The sequence below is a fragment of the Tachyglossus aculeatus genome, chromosome X1, assembly GCF_015852505.1.
Source record: "Tachyglossus aculeatus isolate mTacAcu1 chromosome X1, mTacAcu1.pri, whole genome shotgun sequence".
Taxonomy (NCBI): domain Eukaryota; kingdom Metazoa; phylum Chordata; class Mammalia; order Monotremata; family Tachyglossidae; genus Tachyglossus; species Tachyglossus aculeatus.
The window spans coordinates 79,461,245-79,472,418 of NC_052101.1; the positions used below are offsets into that span (position 1 = coordinate 79,461,245).

An 11,174-nucleotide genomic window follows, 5' to 3' on the forward strand; every position below is an offset into this window, starting at 1 on the left:
ATTTTCTCAATAAAGTATATGGCGAGATCATTAGGGGCAAGACATTGGAGAGGTGAGGGGGCAGGGGATCTGGAATAACTGGTGAGGGTAATGGGTATGGGAGTCAATAAAGATGGAGAAATAATGTTGCTCGGCAGAGGAGAGAGCAGAGTTAAAGGAAGCAAAGGTGAAGTTGAGCTGGGCAAAAATGGCCTGATATCTAGATTTACATCAGCAGCACCCTGAGCTTCATGCACAGGAGCAAAGGATGTGGACTGTGGAGGTGATCCAGGTCTGTGGGTTAATGGGTATGAGAATGATTAAGGGATAGGGAATCGAGTGAGTTGAGTTCAGTAGAGACGGTGGTGTCGAGGGCATTAGTTTGGTCATCAAAGGGGAGGTAGTTTGGGAACAGCGACTAAATGGAACATGATGACTTGAGAAAATTGGATGGGATCAAAAGACTGGAGGTCTGTGTGGGGAAACTGGACAAATACTTAAGAAAGGACTGGTGCAAAGCAAGAAGAATCTGTGCTATTTTTCTGGTCTAGAAAATCTTGTTCCTTCCATTCAACAACTAGCAGAATTGGATTGTGTTGTGATCCTGAAACTTATTTTAAGATGAAACAGGATTAAAAATTGGCAACTTTGTCTAGTATCAGAAGCCAGGAATGTTGGTAATAGGCAAAAGTTCTGTTTCTTTCTTTCTTATATGAGGAGCAGCATCACCTAATGGAAAGGGCATGGGCCTTGAAAACAGAAGACCCTAATGCCAATTCTGGTACTTGCTTGTTGTGAGACTTTGGACAAGTCACTTGACATCTCTATAACTCAGTTTCCTCATATGTAGCATGGGGATAAAATACCTGCTCTCTCTCCCCAGTGGTCTGTGATCCCCATGTTGGACAGGGACTGTGTCCAATTGGCTGAAAATGTATCTACCCTCGTGTTTAGTATTGTGTTTGGAAGACATTAAACATATAAAACCACAATTATTAGAAGTAGTAATAGTAATTATTGAGCACCTACTGAGTGAACTGTAAAAATAATAATAATAATAATAATAATGTTAGTATTTGTTATGCATTTAAAGTGCTTGGGAAATTAAATTAGAGGCACAATCCCAGTTCAGTCAGTCAGTCAGATTTATTGAGCACTTACTATATGCAGAGCATTGTATTAAGCACTTGGGAGAGTATAATATAACAATATAACTGACATATTCCCTGGCCACAACGACCTTACAGTCTTTCCTGCCTAAGGGGGCTTACACTCTAATGGGGGAGACAGACACCAGAAATATTTACAAGAGCACAGACTATGTAAGGGTGGTGCTAAAGAGTTCCCAGACTGTTGAGAGAAGAATAAGGTTTTGGTGGAAAATAGTGGGAAGACTGAGGGGAAGAATGACACTGAAAAACAGTCAAGATGGAGGGATTTTTCTGCAGATGAATAGCCTTTTCATTCACTCCATCTTAATAGACTTCACTGTTCGGCCCTTCCTCTTCAAAACTGTCTGAGTTTAGAAATGAAATAGAAAATAGCACTTTTCCCTTTGTGTTTGTCCTCTGTTCCATTGATAATGCTATTTCTGGAGGGTGTGCATGTGTGTCTTGGCAGCCTGGCTCACTGAATGCTTGAAGGAATGGTCCACTGCCAGCCAGGTCCATAAGAGATGGGAGAAGAGAGTCCCACAGATAGCTGTTGAAGAGCTCACAGAACTAGGATTTGGGACTCTAACAGTCTATCTGCACCTGAGTCAATGCCAATGAGTTTGTTAGTGATGTGCCATCAAGCAAACAACAAAAAATCCCCAAGTTCTGCACTAGCCCTTTCTTCTTCAATTATGAGTTATATAAATAGCATAGCCAGTCTGAAAGGCTTCATGTTTGCCACCACGAAGGAGTGGGGAGGGGCTGCTCTGTGCCCAAGCACAAGTGCTGTGGCTGAACTCAGCACGACCATCCCAGTAAAGAGTTCCAGTAGCAACCACATGGACAGCTACCACTAAACAGACTTGTTTGATGGGAGTTTGGTACCATCCTCTAGATTTGGCAATTAGTCACCCCATTGATGTTTGGTTTTGCTATTTGTAAATAGAGGGAGTAGGTTGGGGGAAAGGTCTCCAAGTCTATTTCTCCTGCTCTGTTGCCCTGGGCCAGAGGCCTAGTGCCCAGAATGGGGGGGGGGGGGGGGGGGGTGTGTGTGTGTGTGTGTGTGTGTGTGTGTGTGTGTGTGTGTGTGTGTGTGTGTGTGTGTGTGTGTGTGTGTGTGTGTGTGTGTGTGTGTGTGTGTGTGTGTGTGTGTGTGTGTGTGTGTGTGTGTGTGTGTGTGTGTTTCTCAGAGTGAGAGGAAAAGGAGTAGGGGGAGGTGTGATTGGACCTTCACAGTCACAATTTTGTAATTTTGGGACCAGATTCACCACTGCTCAGAATACCTCTTCGGTAAATGCTTACCACTCAAGTGGATTTGGTTATTCAGCTTTAATAAGTCCAGTGGCTCCATGGGTTTATAAACCTCTGTCTGTGCTGACACAGGATGGGGACCAGAACTTCAGGCAGGCGGTCAGTCCTGTAATCACATTGTCTGAGCCTTGTCTCTGATTCAGATGTTAGGCCACTATTGTGGTGCATGTACCTAAGCGCCTAGAACAGCGCTCTGCACACAGTAAGCACTCAATAAATGCCATTGATTGATTGACTTGGAATTTAAAAGTCTCTTACACCTAGGCTGTGCTGTCATAGGATTGGCATTTTTAAACCTGAGTTCTGTTCAAGATTTAATTGCAAGAATATTTTTGTGAGAGCCCCAAGGCCTGCCCTTCCAGAGTAGGTGGGAGGAATTAGCCTTCTGCTGCCTCTCAACTGTGGGATCTAACCCACTGTAAACCTTACTTCAACCATTTTTAATAGAAGAAAATCACTTGTCTCTGGTAAATAGGAGGGAAAATTCCATCGATGTGTGTATCGTAGCATATTTCTTAGCCAAAACCTAGTTTCCTTCCCATCCCCATCAACTAACTCTTTCTTTGTCTTCAAATTTGTGAACCCTGAGACAAGCAGACTGAGCTAGTTGCTAAGATCTCATCAGAATCTAAAAGTAGATTATTTTTCAATTTCTATCATGGGTCTGTTACCAGTGGTCCAGGGGGCTACTGGGCATAGGACATGCACCAAATAATAACAGAAAGCTACTTGCTCTAAGCCTGCATCAGTCCAGGGCAGACAATCTGCTCCGCTAAGCAACTGCTCAAAGAGAATCAATCAATCAATCAATCGTATTTATTGAGCACTGACTGTGTGCAGAGCACTGTATTAAGCGCTTGGGAAGTACAAGTTGGCAACATATAGAGACAGTCCCTACCCAACAGTGGGCTCACAGTCTAAAAGGGGGAGACAGAGAACAAAACCAAACACACTAACAAAATAAAATAAATAGAATAGATATGTACAAGTAAAATAAATAAATAAATAAATAGAGTAATAAATATGTACAAACATATATACATATATACAGGTGCTGTGGGGAAGGGAAGGAGGTAAGATGGGGGGATGGAGGGGGGACGAGGGGGAGAGGAAGGAAGGGGCTCAGTCTGGGAAGGTCTCCTGGAGGAGGTGAGCTCTCAGTAGGGCCTTGAAGGGAGGAAGAGAGCTAGCTTGGCGGATGGGCAGAGGGAGGGCATTCCAGGCCCGGGGGATGACGTGGGCTGGGGGTCGATGGCGGGACAGGCGAGAACGAGGTACGGTGAGGAGATTAGCGGCAGAGGAGCGGAGGGTGTGGGGTGGGCTGTAGAAGGAAAGAAGGGAGGTGAGGTAGGAGGGGGCGAGGTGATGGAGAGCCTTGAAGCCCAGGGTGAGGAGTTTCTGCCTGATGCGCAGATTGATTGGTAGCCACTGGATATTTTTGAGGAGGGGAGTAACATGCCCAGAGCGTTTCTGGACAAAGACAATCCGGGCAGCAGCATGAAGTATGGATTGAAGTGGGGAGAGACACGAGGATGGGAGATCAGAGAGAAGGCTGATGCAGTAGTCCAGACGGGATAGGATGAGAGCTTGAATGAGCAGGGTAGCCGTTTGGATGGAGAGGAAAGGGCGGATCTTGGCAATGTTGCAGAGCCGAGACCAGCAGGTTTTGGTGACGGCTTGGATGTGAGGGGTGAATGAGACAGCGGAGTCGAGGATGACACCAAGGTTGCGGGCTTGTGAGACGGGAAGGATGGTAGTGCCATCAACAGAGATGGGAAAGTCAGGGAGAGGGCAGGGTTTGGGAGGGAAGACAAGGAGTTCAGTCTTGGACATATTGAGCTTTATGTGGAGGGCAGACATCCAGATGGAGATGTCCTGAAGACAGGAGGAGATGCGAGCCTGGAGGGAGGGGGAGAGAGCAGGGGCAGAGATGTAGATCTGGGTGTCATCAGCGTAGAGGTGATAGTTGAAGCCGTGGGAGCGAATGAGGTCACCAAGGGAGTGCGTGTAGATTGAGAACAGAAGGGGACCAAGCACTGAACCTTGGGGAACCCTCACAGTAAGGGGATGGGAGGGGGAGGAGGAGCCTGCAAAAGAGACTGAGAATGAATGACAGGATAGATTAGAGATTAGAGGAGAACCAGGAGAGGATGGAGTCTGTGAAGCCAAGGTCAGATAGCATGTTGAGGAGAAGGGGGTGGTCCACAGTGTCAAAGGCAGCTGAGAGGTCGAGGAGGATTAGGACAGAGTATGAGCCATTGGATTTGGCAAGCAGGAGATCATTGGTGACCTTTGAGAGGGCAGTTTCCGTGGAATGTAGGGGACGGAAGCCAGACTGGAGGGGGTCGAGGAGAGAGTTGGTGTTGAGGAATTCGAGGCAGCATGTGTAGGCAACTCGTTCAAGGAGTTTGGAAAGGAATGGTAGGAGGGAGATGGGGCGATAACTAGAAGGTGAGGTGGTGGTCAAGAGAGGGTTTTTTTAGGATGGGAGAGACATGGGCATGTTTGAAGGCAGAGGGGAAGGAACCAGTGGGTGAGCGGTTTAAGATGGAAGTTAAGGAGGGGAGAAGGGATGGAGCGAGAGATTTCATGAGATGAGAGGGAATGGGGTCAGAAGCACAGGTGGCCGGAGTAGCACTTGAGAGGAAGGAAGGAGGAGAGAAGTTTCACTCATACCAGCATCAAAACAAGGCTCTCAAGGAAAGGATTCATGCATTCTATCACTGAAAGACAAAGGAATCAGTACTCTTTACATGATCAGAAAAGGAATTTCCTTTGAGAAATTGTTCCCACATGTTACCACATGTTTCTGCAACTAAAGATTGAAGGAGTTTGCACATCATGCAGGATTTTTTTTTTTAAAGACTGGGAACTAAGGGGAGGTGTTGGGGATGCATTTGGGAGTTCGGATTTCTCTAGCTATAAAAAAGCCCAAACGTTTGCTGCAATGGTTTTCATCTACGAAAATATACTGACATGGTGTACCATAGGCACGTGGGGCCAGTACGGCTCTTAATAAAGAGGATCTGTCATGAGCCATGATCCTGGTATGTAGTCCTTTGGTAATGGCTATCCAGGGGGGCAGTCCTGTTGTCTGAGCAACTCAGTGGTAACAGGGACATTTTGTTCAGTGTGCCTAATGGAATGGGCATGGGACTGGAAGTCAGGAGACCCGGGTTCTAATCCCAACTCTGCCACTGGTCTGCTGTGTGACCTCAGGCAAGTCACTTAACCTCTCTGGGCTTTGGTTTCCACATTTGTAAGATGGAGATGAGATAGCTGCTCTCCCTCCATCTTTTACTGTGGAACATGTGTCTAATCTGATAACCCTTTATCTACCCCAGTATTTAGCACAGCACAGGGCACTAGCAAGGGCTTAATAAATACAATGAGAAGGAGAAAATTAGTATTCAATGAAACACAGCCAATCCAAAGCGAGGAAACAATCCTACTCCTGATTTCTGTATAGACCTAGTGGTTAGAGTCCTGAATTGGGAGACTTGGATTCTATTGTATGACCCTGGTCAAGGTATTTAACTTCTGTATTTCTAAATCCAAGATATTATCTGGACACCTAAGATGTTTCGAAACCCTGCTTCCTACCGTTAATGTCTCAGGGGGTAGGGTCTGATTCAGTCTAAAAGCACTGGCTGGAAGTCCATTTCCATATCAGCTCCTTCCTTCAGTTCCGGCAAATCAAAGGTTTCAAAAGTGTTTAGTGATTTGGGACCAGGTGTCTAAATGAGAACATAAGCCACAGCTGTATAAAAGGTGTGAGCTTTGGAATTGAATTCTAAGGAATATGCTCCTTGGGATTTCCTTTCAAGCTTTTTCATTTCTGCAAATGAAACAGGACCCTTGGGTGTTTGTTTTTACACACACACACACACACACACACACACACACACACTCACTCACTCACCTGACCTTCATTTTCAAAGATAATGCTACTGATAATGAAATCCTATCCATGCAGGCAGGCATTGATTGTTGGATTTTTTTGAAAGGACAGATGTGTGATAATCCAATCCAAGAAAGTGGGTGTGTATCATTCCCTGCTACTCTGGTGCATTTGTCTCTTGCCATCAGTCAATCACTAGTATATAGTATCCTTACTCCATAAATACTAATAATTATGGTACTTGTTAAGTGCTTCTTATGTGCCAAGCACTGTTCTAAACACTGAGGTAAACACAAGATAGGTTGTCCCACATGGGGCTCACAGTCTCAATCCCTATTTTACAGATGAGGTATCTGAGGTGCAGAGAAGTTAAGTGACTTGCCCAAGGCCACACAGCAGACAAGTGGCAGAGCTAGGATTAGAACCTACAACCTCTGACTTCTAAGTCCATGCTCTGGCCACTAGGCCATGCTTCTAAATGCTTGGGTCCTCACTCCCAACCACCCTCTGCCCACTATTGCATTTCTGCACATATGCTTATACTGTATTGGTTTCTTCTACCTGTGATTTATTTGAATGCCTGTCTTTCCCACAGGTCTATAAGCTCCTTGAGGGCAGGGATCATGTCTACTAACTCCACTGCAATTTCCCAAGTGCATAATACAATGTTTTGCACAGTGTAAGGTCTCAATAAATGTGATGAATTGGTTGATTGCTAGATTCTTTTTCCTTTTTTCTGAGCCTCAGCGGAAGTGGAGGTCAACTGACCAACCTCTTCTGTACAACAATCCTTATATTTCCTGAACATTCAATGAAAACAGACAAGCCAAAGTGAAGTAACAATACTACTCCTAATTTCTGTAGAAACCTAGTGGTTAGCATCCTGAATTGGGAATTGGGGAAATGGATTCTAGTCTCAGTCTTACCATTGAACTACTGTGTGCTCTTAGTCAAGGCATTTATGGTCAAGGTGTTTGTGAAGTGATCACTTAGTATTTCCTTGTTAGTTTTAGTTTTTGTTTTGTTTTTAAAACAAAAAAAATCCCAACCATCAGGTCTGTCCCAAGGAAGTTTTCTTTTCCTTCTGCTGTTGGTCTCCTGTACTTGTTTCCTCCTTTATTTTCTGTCAGTGACTGAAGGAAAGATGCTGCCTAAAAATTATGTTTGCTTAACCCACACTAATGTCTATGTTAGCTTACCAAAGCCTAATGGCCTCAGCCCCATTCACCCATCAGAACACTAACAAAGCAGCATGGCATAGTGGATGGAGAACTGGCCTGGGAATCAGAAGGTCATGGATTCTAATCCGGCCTCCATCACTTGTCTGCTGTGTGACCTCAGGCAAGTCACTATACTTCTCTGTGCCTCAATTACCTCATCTGTAAAATGGGGATTGAGACTGTGAGCCCCACATGGGACAGGGACTGTGTTCAACTTGATATGTTTGTATCCACCCCAGTGCTTAATACAGTACCTGACACATAGTAAGTGCTTAACAAATACCATTAGTGTTATTATTATCATTATTATTATCTCGGAAACAAAGTTCTGTTTCAAAGCCACTTTCTCAGAGAGCCACCTTCCTTATCAAGAATATCACTGACACTATCTCAAGCAGCACCAGTCACATAAAGAGAAGCATCGTGGCTCAGTGGAAAGAGCATGCATGGGCTTGGGCATCAGAGGTCGTGGGTTCTAAGCCCAGCTCTGCCACTTGTCAGCTGTGTGACTTTGGGCAAGTCACTTAACTTCTCTGGGCCTCAGTTGCCTCATCTGTAAAATGGGGATTAAGACTGAGAGCCCTACATGGGACAAACTGATTACCTTGTATCTCCCCCAGTGCTTAGAACAGTTGGCACATAGTAAGTGCTTAACAAATACCATCATTATAAAGGGATGGTAAGACTTTGAGGAATGAATTTTGAGGCAATCCCATAAGATACTGTTCTTCTATGCCCACCATCTTCAATATTTTCTACTTGTATTAATAAATATAAAGGCATTCAGATTGGCAAGACATTGTCCGAGAATATTTCAACGGATCCACATTATGTAACATTTAGTACAGGCCTTTGCATACACAGTAAATGCTCGTTGAATACTGTTGACTGGTTGATTGAAATAACACAATAAATACTGTTGACATAGGATCCATTTCAGAATAGATGGAAGGGACCTTCCACTAGATGGCACTCGGATTCAATTTATGCTCAGAGAACCCCTCCCCCCGCCCCCGCCGTTTTCCCATTTCCTCTTTTTCAAACCAAATGTGATTTCCATTAGAAATGAATATATCTTGAAACCATGAGTCAGAGACCACTAGGAGCTTCGTTGTAACAAAGCCCTTCTACCTTGGTCTCTAGCCACCCACTCATCTACTCTGTCAAAGTGTCCTGGAGTTCCTCCAGGATCTCTGGGCCCTGCAGGGGAATGACCTGAGGGTCAGAGCCACCTCCCCCACCCCTTTCCACCCGGAAACTGCAGCAGATGAGCTCCACTCCCGCTGAAGTTTAAGAGCAATGAGGAGGATGTGGCAGTTGGTCATGAATGGCCCTGCCTGGAGCTGTGAAGAGTCAAAGGACTAAGCCATTTTGTAGTCTGCATTTTTTTCTTTTCTTGTTTATTTTTGAATTGGTTAATTTGTCTTCACCCATCCCTGAAACTGGTCCTGTCTGCTACTATTAGAGTGGGTGGTTATGCTGTTGCAGTGCACCCTAACAAATTAAGAAGGGATAAAGGACTATCAGCTTCTTCTCATCTTGCTGTTTCTTCGAGTCTTTGTTAAAGAATTGAAGTGGAGCATCTATATTGGAGAGATGTGTTGAATCAAGCCGGTGTCATGGAGAACTCTGTGCAAATGGGCTGTCTGAAGGAAAGTATTCACTGTCGAGCCTCTAAACTGAAGCCAAAAAGATTTTCTTGTGAAAGTCTGTGTGAGATTCCACTGTTCTGGTTTCGAGCTGAGTCTTCCGTAGCTGGAGGTTTGGAAAGCAGGAAGAGGAGGAAGGAGCTGATGTATTTGGGGCTATTTGGGTTCCCAAAGGGAGACAAAGTTTCCAGGGAAGTTGGTCAGGCTTACCTTAAGCCTCTTGTCTTGTCTTATGATGTCGAGTTGTCTCCGATCCATAGCGACACCATGGACACATCTCTCCCAGAATGCCCCACCTCCATCTGCAATCATTCTGGTAGTATATCCATAGTGTTTTCTTTTAAAAAATACGGAAGTGGTTTACCATTGCCTTCTTCCACGCAGTATACTTGAGTGTCCACCCTTGAGCCCATTGTTGGGTATGGATTGTCTCCGTTGCCGAATTGTACTTTCCAAGCATTTAGTACAGTGCTCTGCACACAGTAAGCGCTCAATAAATACGATTGAATGAATGAATGACTCTCTCCCATACCACTGCTGCCCAGCACAGGTGAGTTTTGACTTGTAGCAGATTGCTTTCCATTCTCTAGCCATTACCCAAGGTAGGAATGGAATGGGTATGCCTCTGCTTGACTCTCCCTCCTGTAGTTGAGACTGGTAGTGTACTGGAAACTCTCCAGGTGTGACCCTGAGAGGGCCCTAAGACTCTCTCCATCTTCAAAGCCTAACTGAAAGCACATCTCTCCCAAGAGGCTTTCCCGGACCAAGCCCTCCCTTCCTTCTCTTCCACTCCCTTCTTTGTCACCTTTGCATTTGGATTTGCACCCTTAATTAGCCCCGCCCTCAACCCCACAGCACTTATTCTTTCATTCATTCAGTCAGTCATATTTATTGAGCTCTTACTGTGTGCAGAGAACTGTACTAAGCGCTTGGGAGAGTACAATGTACCAATAAGATACATTTCCTGCCCACAACGAGCTTACTTATGTGCATCTCTGTCATTTATTCATTTATTTTTAACATCTATATCCCCCTCTAGATCGTAAGCTCATTGTGGGCAGGGAATGTGTCTACCAATTCTATTATTTTGTACTCTCCCAAGTGCTTAGTACAGTGCTCTGCACACAGTAAGTGCTCAAGAAATACAATGGATTGATTGGTTGGCTATTCCCTTCCCTGCCTGAGGCACAGCTCAAGCCAAAACTAGCCAAGTCAGAAGCTTCCATTAATGTCCATGCCACAGCCTCCATCTTGAAAGAAATGGGAGTCTTGTCCCTGGCCCCTTTAATTTCATGACTTGCCTGGGAAGGGAACAGGTTGGGGGGATGGTAGTGCCTCAGAATAACTCCAGCGTTGCTCAATGGAAAGAGCCCGGGCTTTGGAATCAGAGGTCATGGGTTCAAATCCCAGCTCCGCCAATTGTCCACTGTGTGACTTTGGGCAAGTCACTTAACTTCTCTGTGCCTCAGTTACCTCATCTGTAAAATGGGGATGTGAGCCCCATGTGGGACAATCTGATCACCTTGTATCCTCCCCAGTGCTTAGAACAGTGCTTTGCACATAGCGAGCGCTTAACAAATGCCATCATTATTATTATTATGTAATCACTAGTTACAATATTTATTAAGCACTTGCTCTGTGCCAAGCACCATGCAAAGAGCTGGAGCAAGATAATCAAATCAGACACAGCTCCTGTCTCACACTGGGCTCACAATTTAAAAGGAAGAGGAAGAACAGGTATCTTAGCCCCATTTTCCAGATGTGGAAATGGAGGCCCAGAGAGGTTAAGTGACCTGCCCACGATTGCAAGGCATGCCAGTGGCAGGGCTGCAACTAGGCCCCGAGCCTCCTTTGTTCTTTTCAGTAGACCTCAATGCCTCCCCTCCACTGTGGCTGGTGCGATGCTTAGGCCAAGCCCCCCACTTATATTCTTAGGTTGAGAGCTCTCATGGAGGGATAG

The 11,174-nt window shown here is 45.1% G+C and overlaps 1 non-coding gene across 1 annotated transcript; it reads right to left on the reverse strand.

Annotated features, from left to right (window-relative positions):
- Positions 1-9,774: 9,774 nt before the first annotated feature.
- LOC119920137 lies at positions 9,775-9,912 on the reverse strand. The gene has a single exon (XR_005447902.1). It is a non-coding gene; the product is annotated as a small nucleolar RNA SNORA7 (small nucleolar RNA).
- Positions 9,913-11,174: the final 1,262 nt, after the last annotated feature.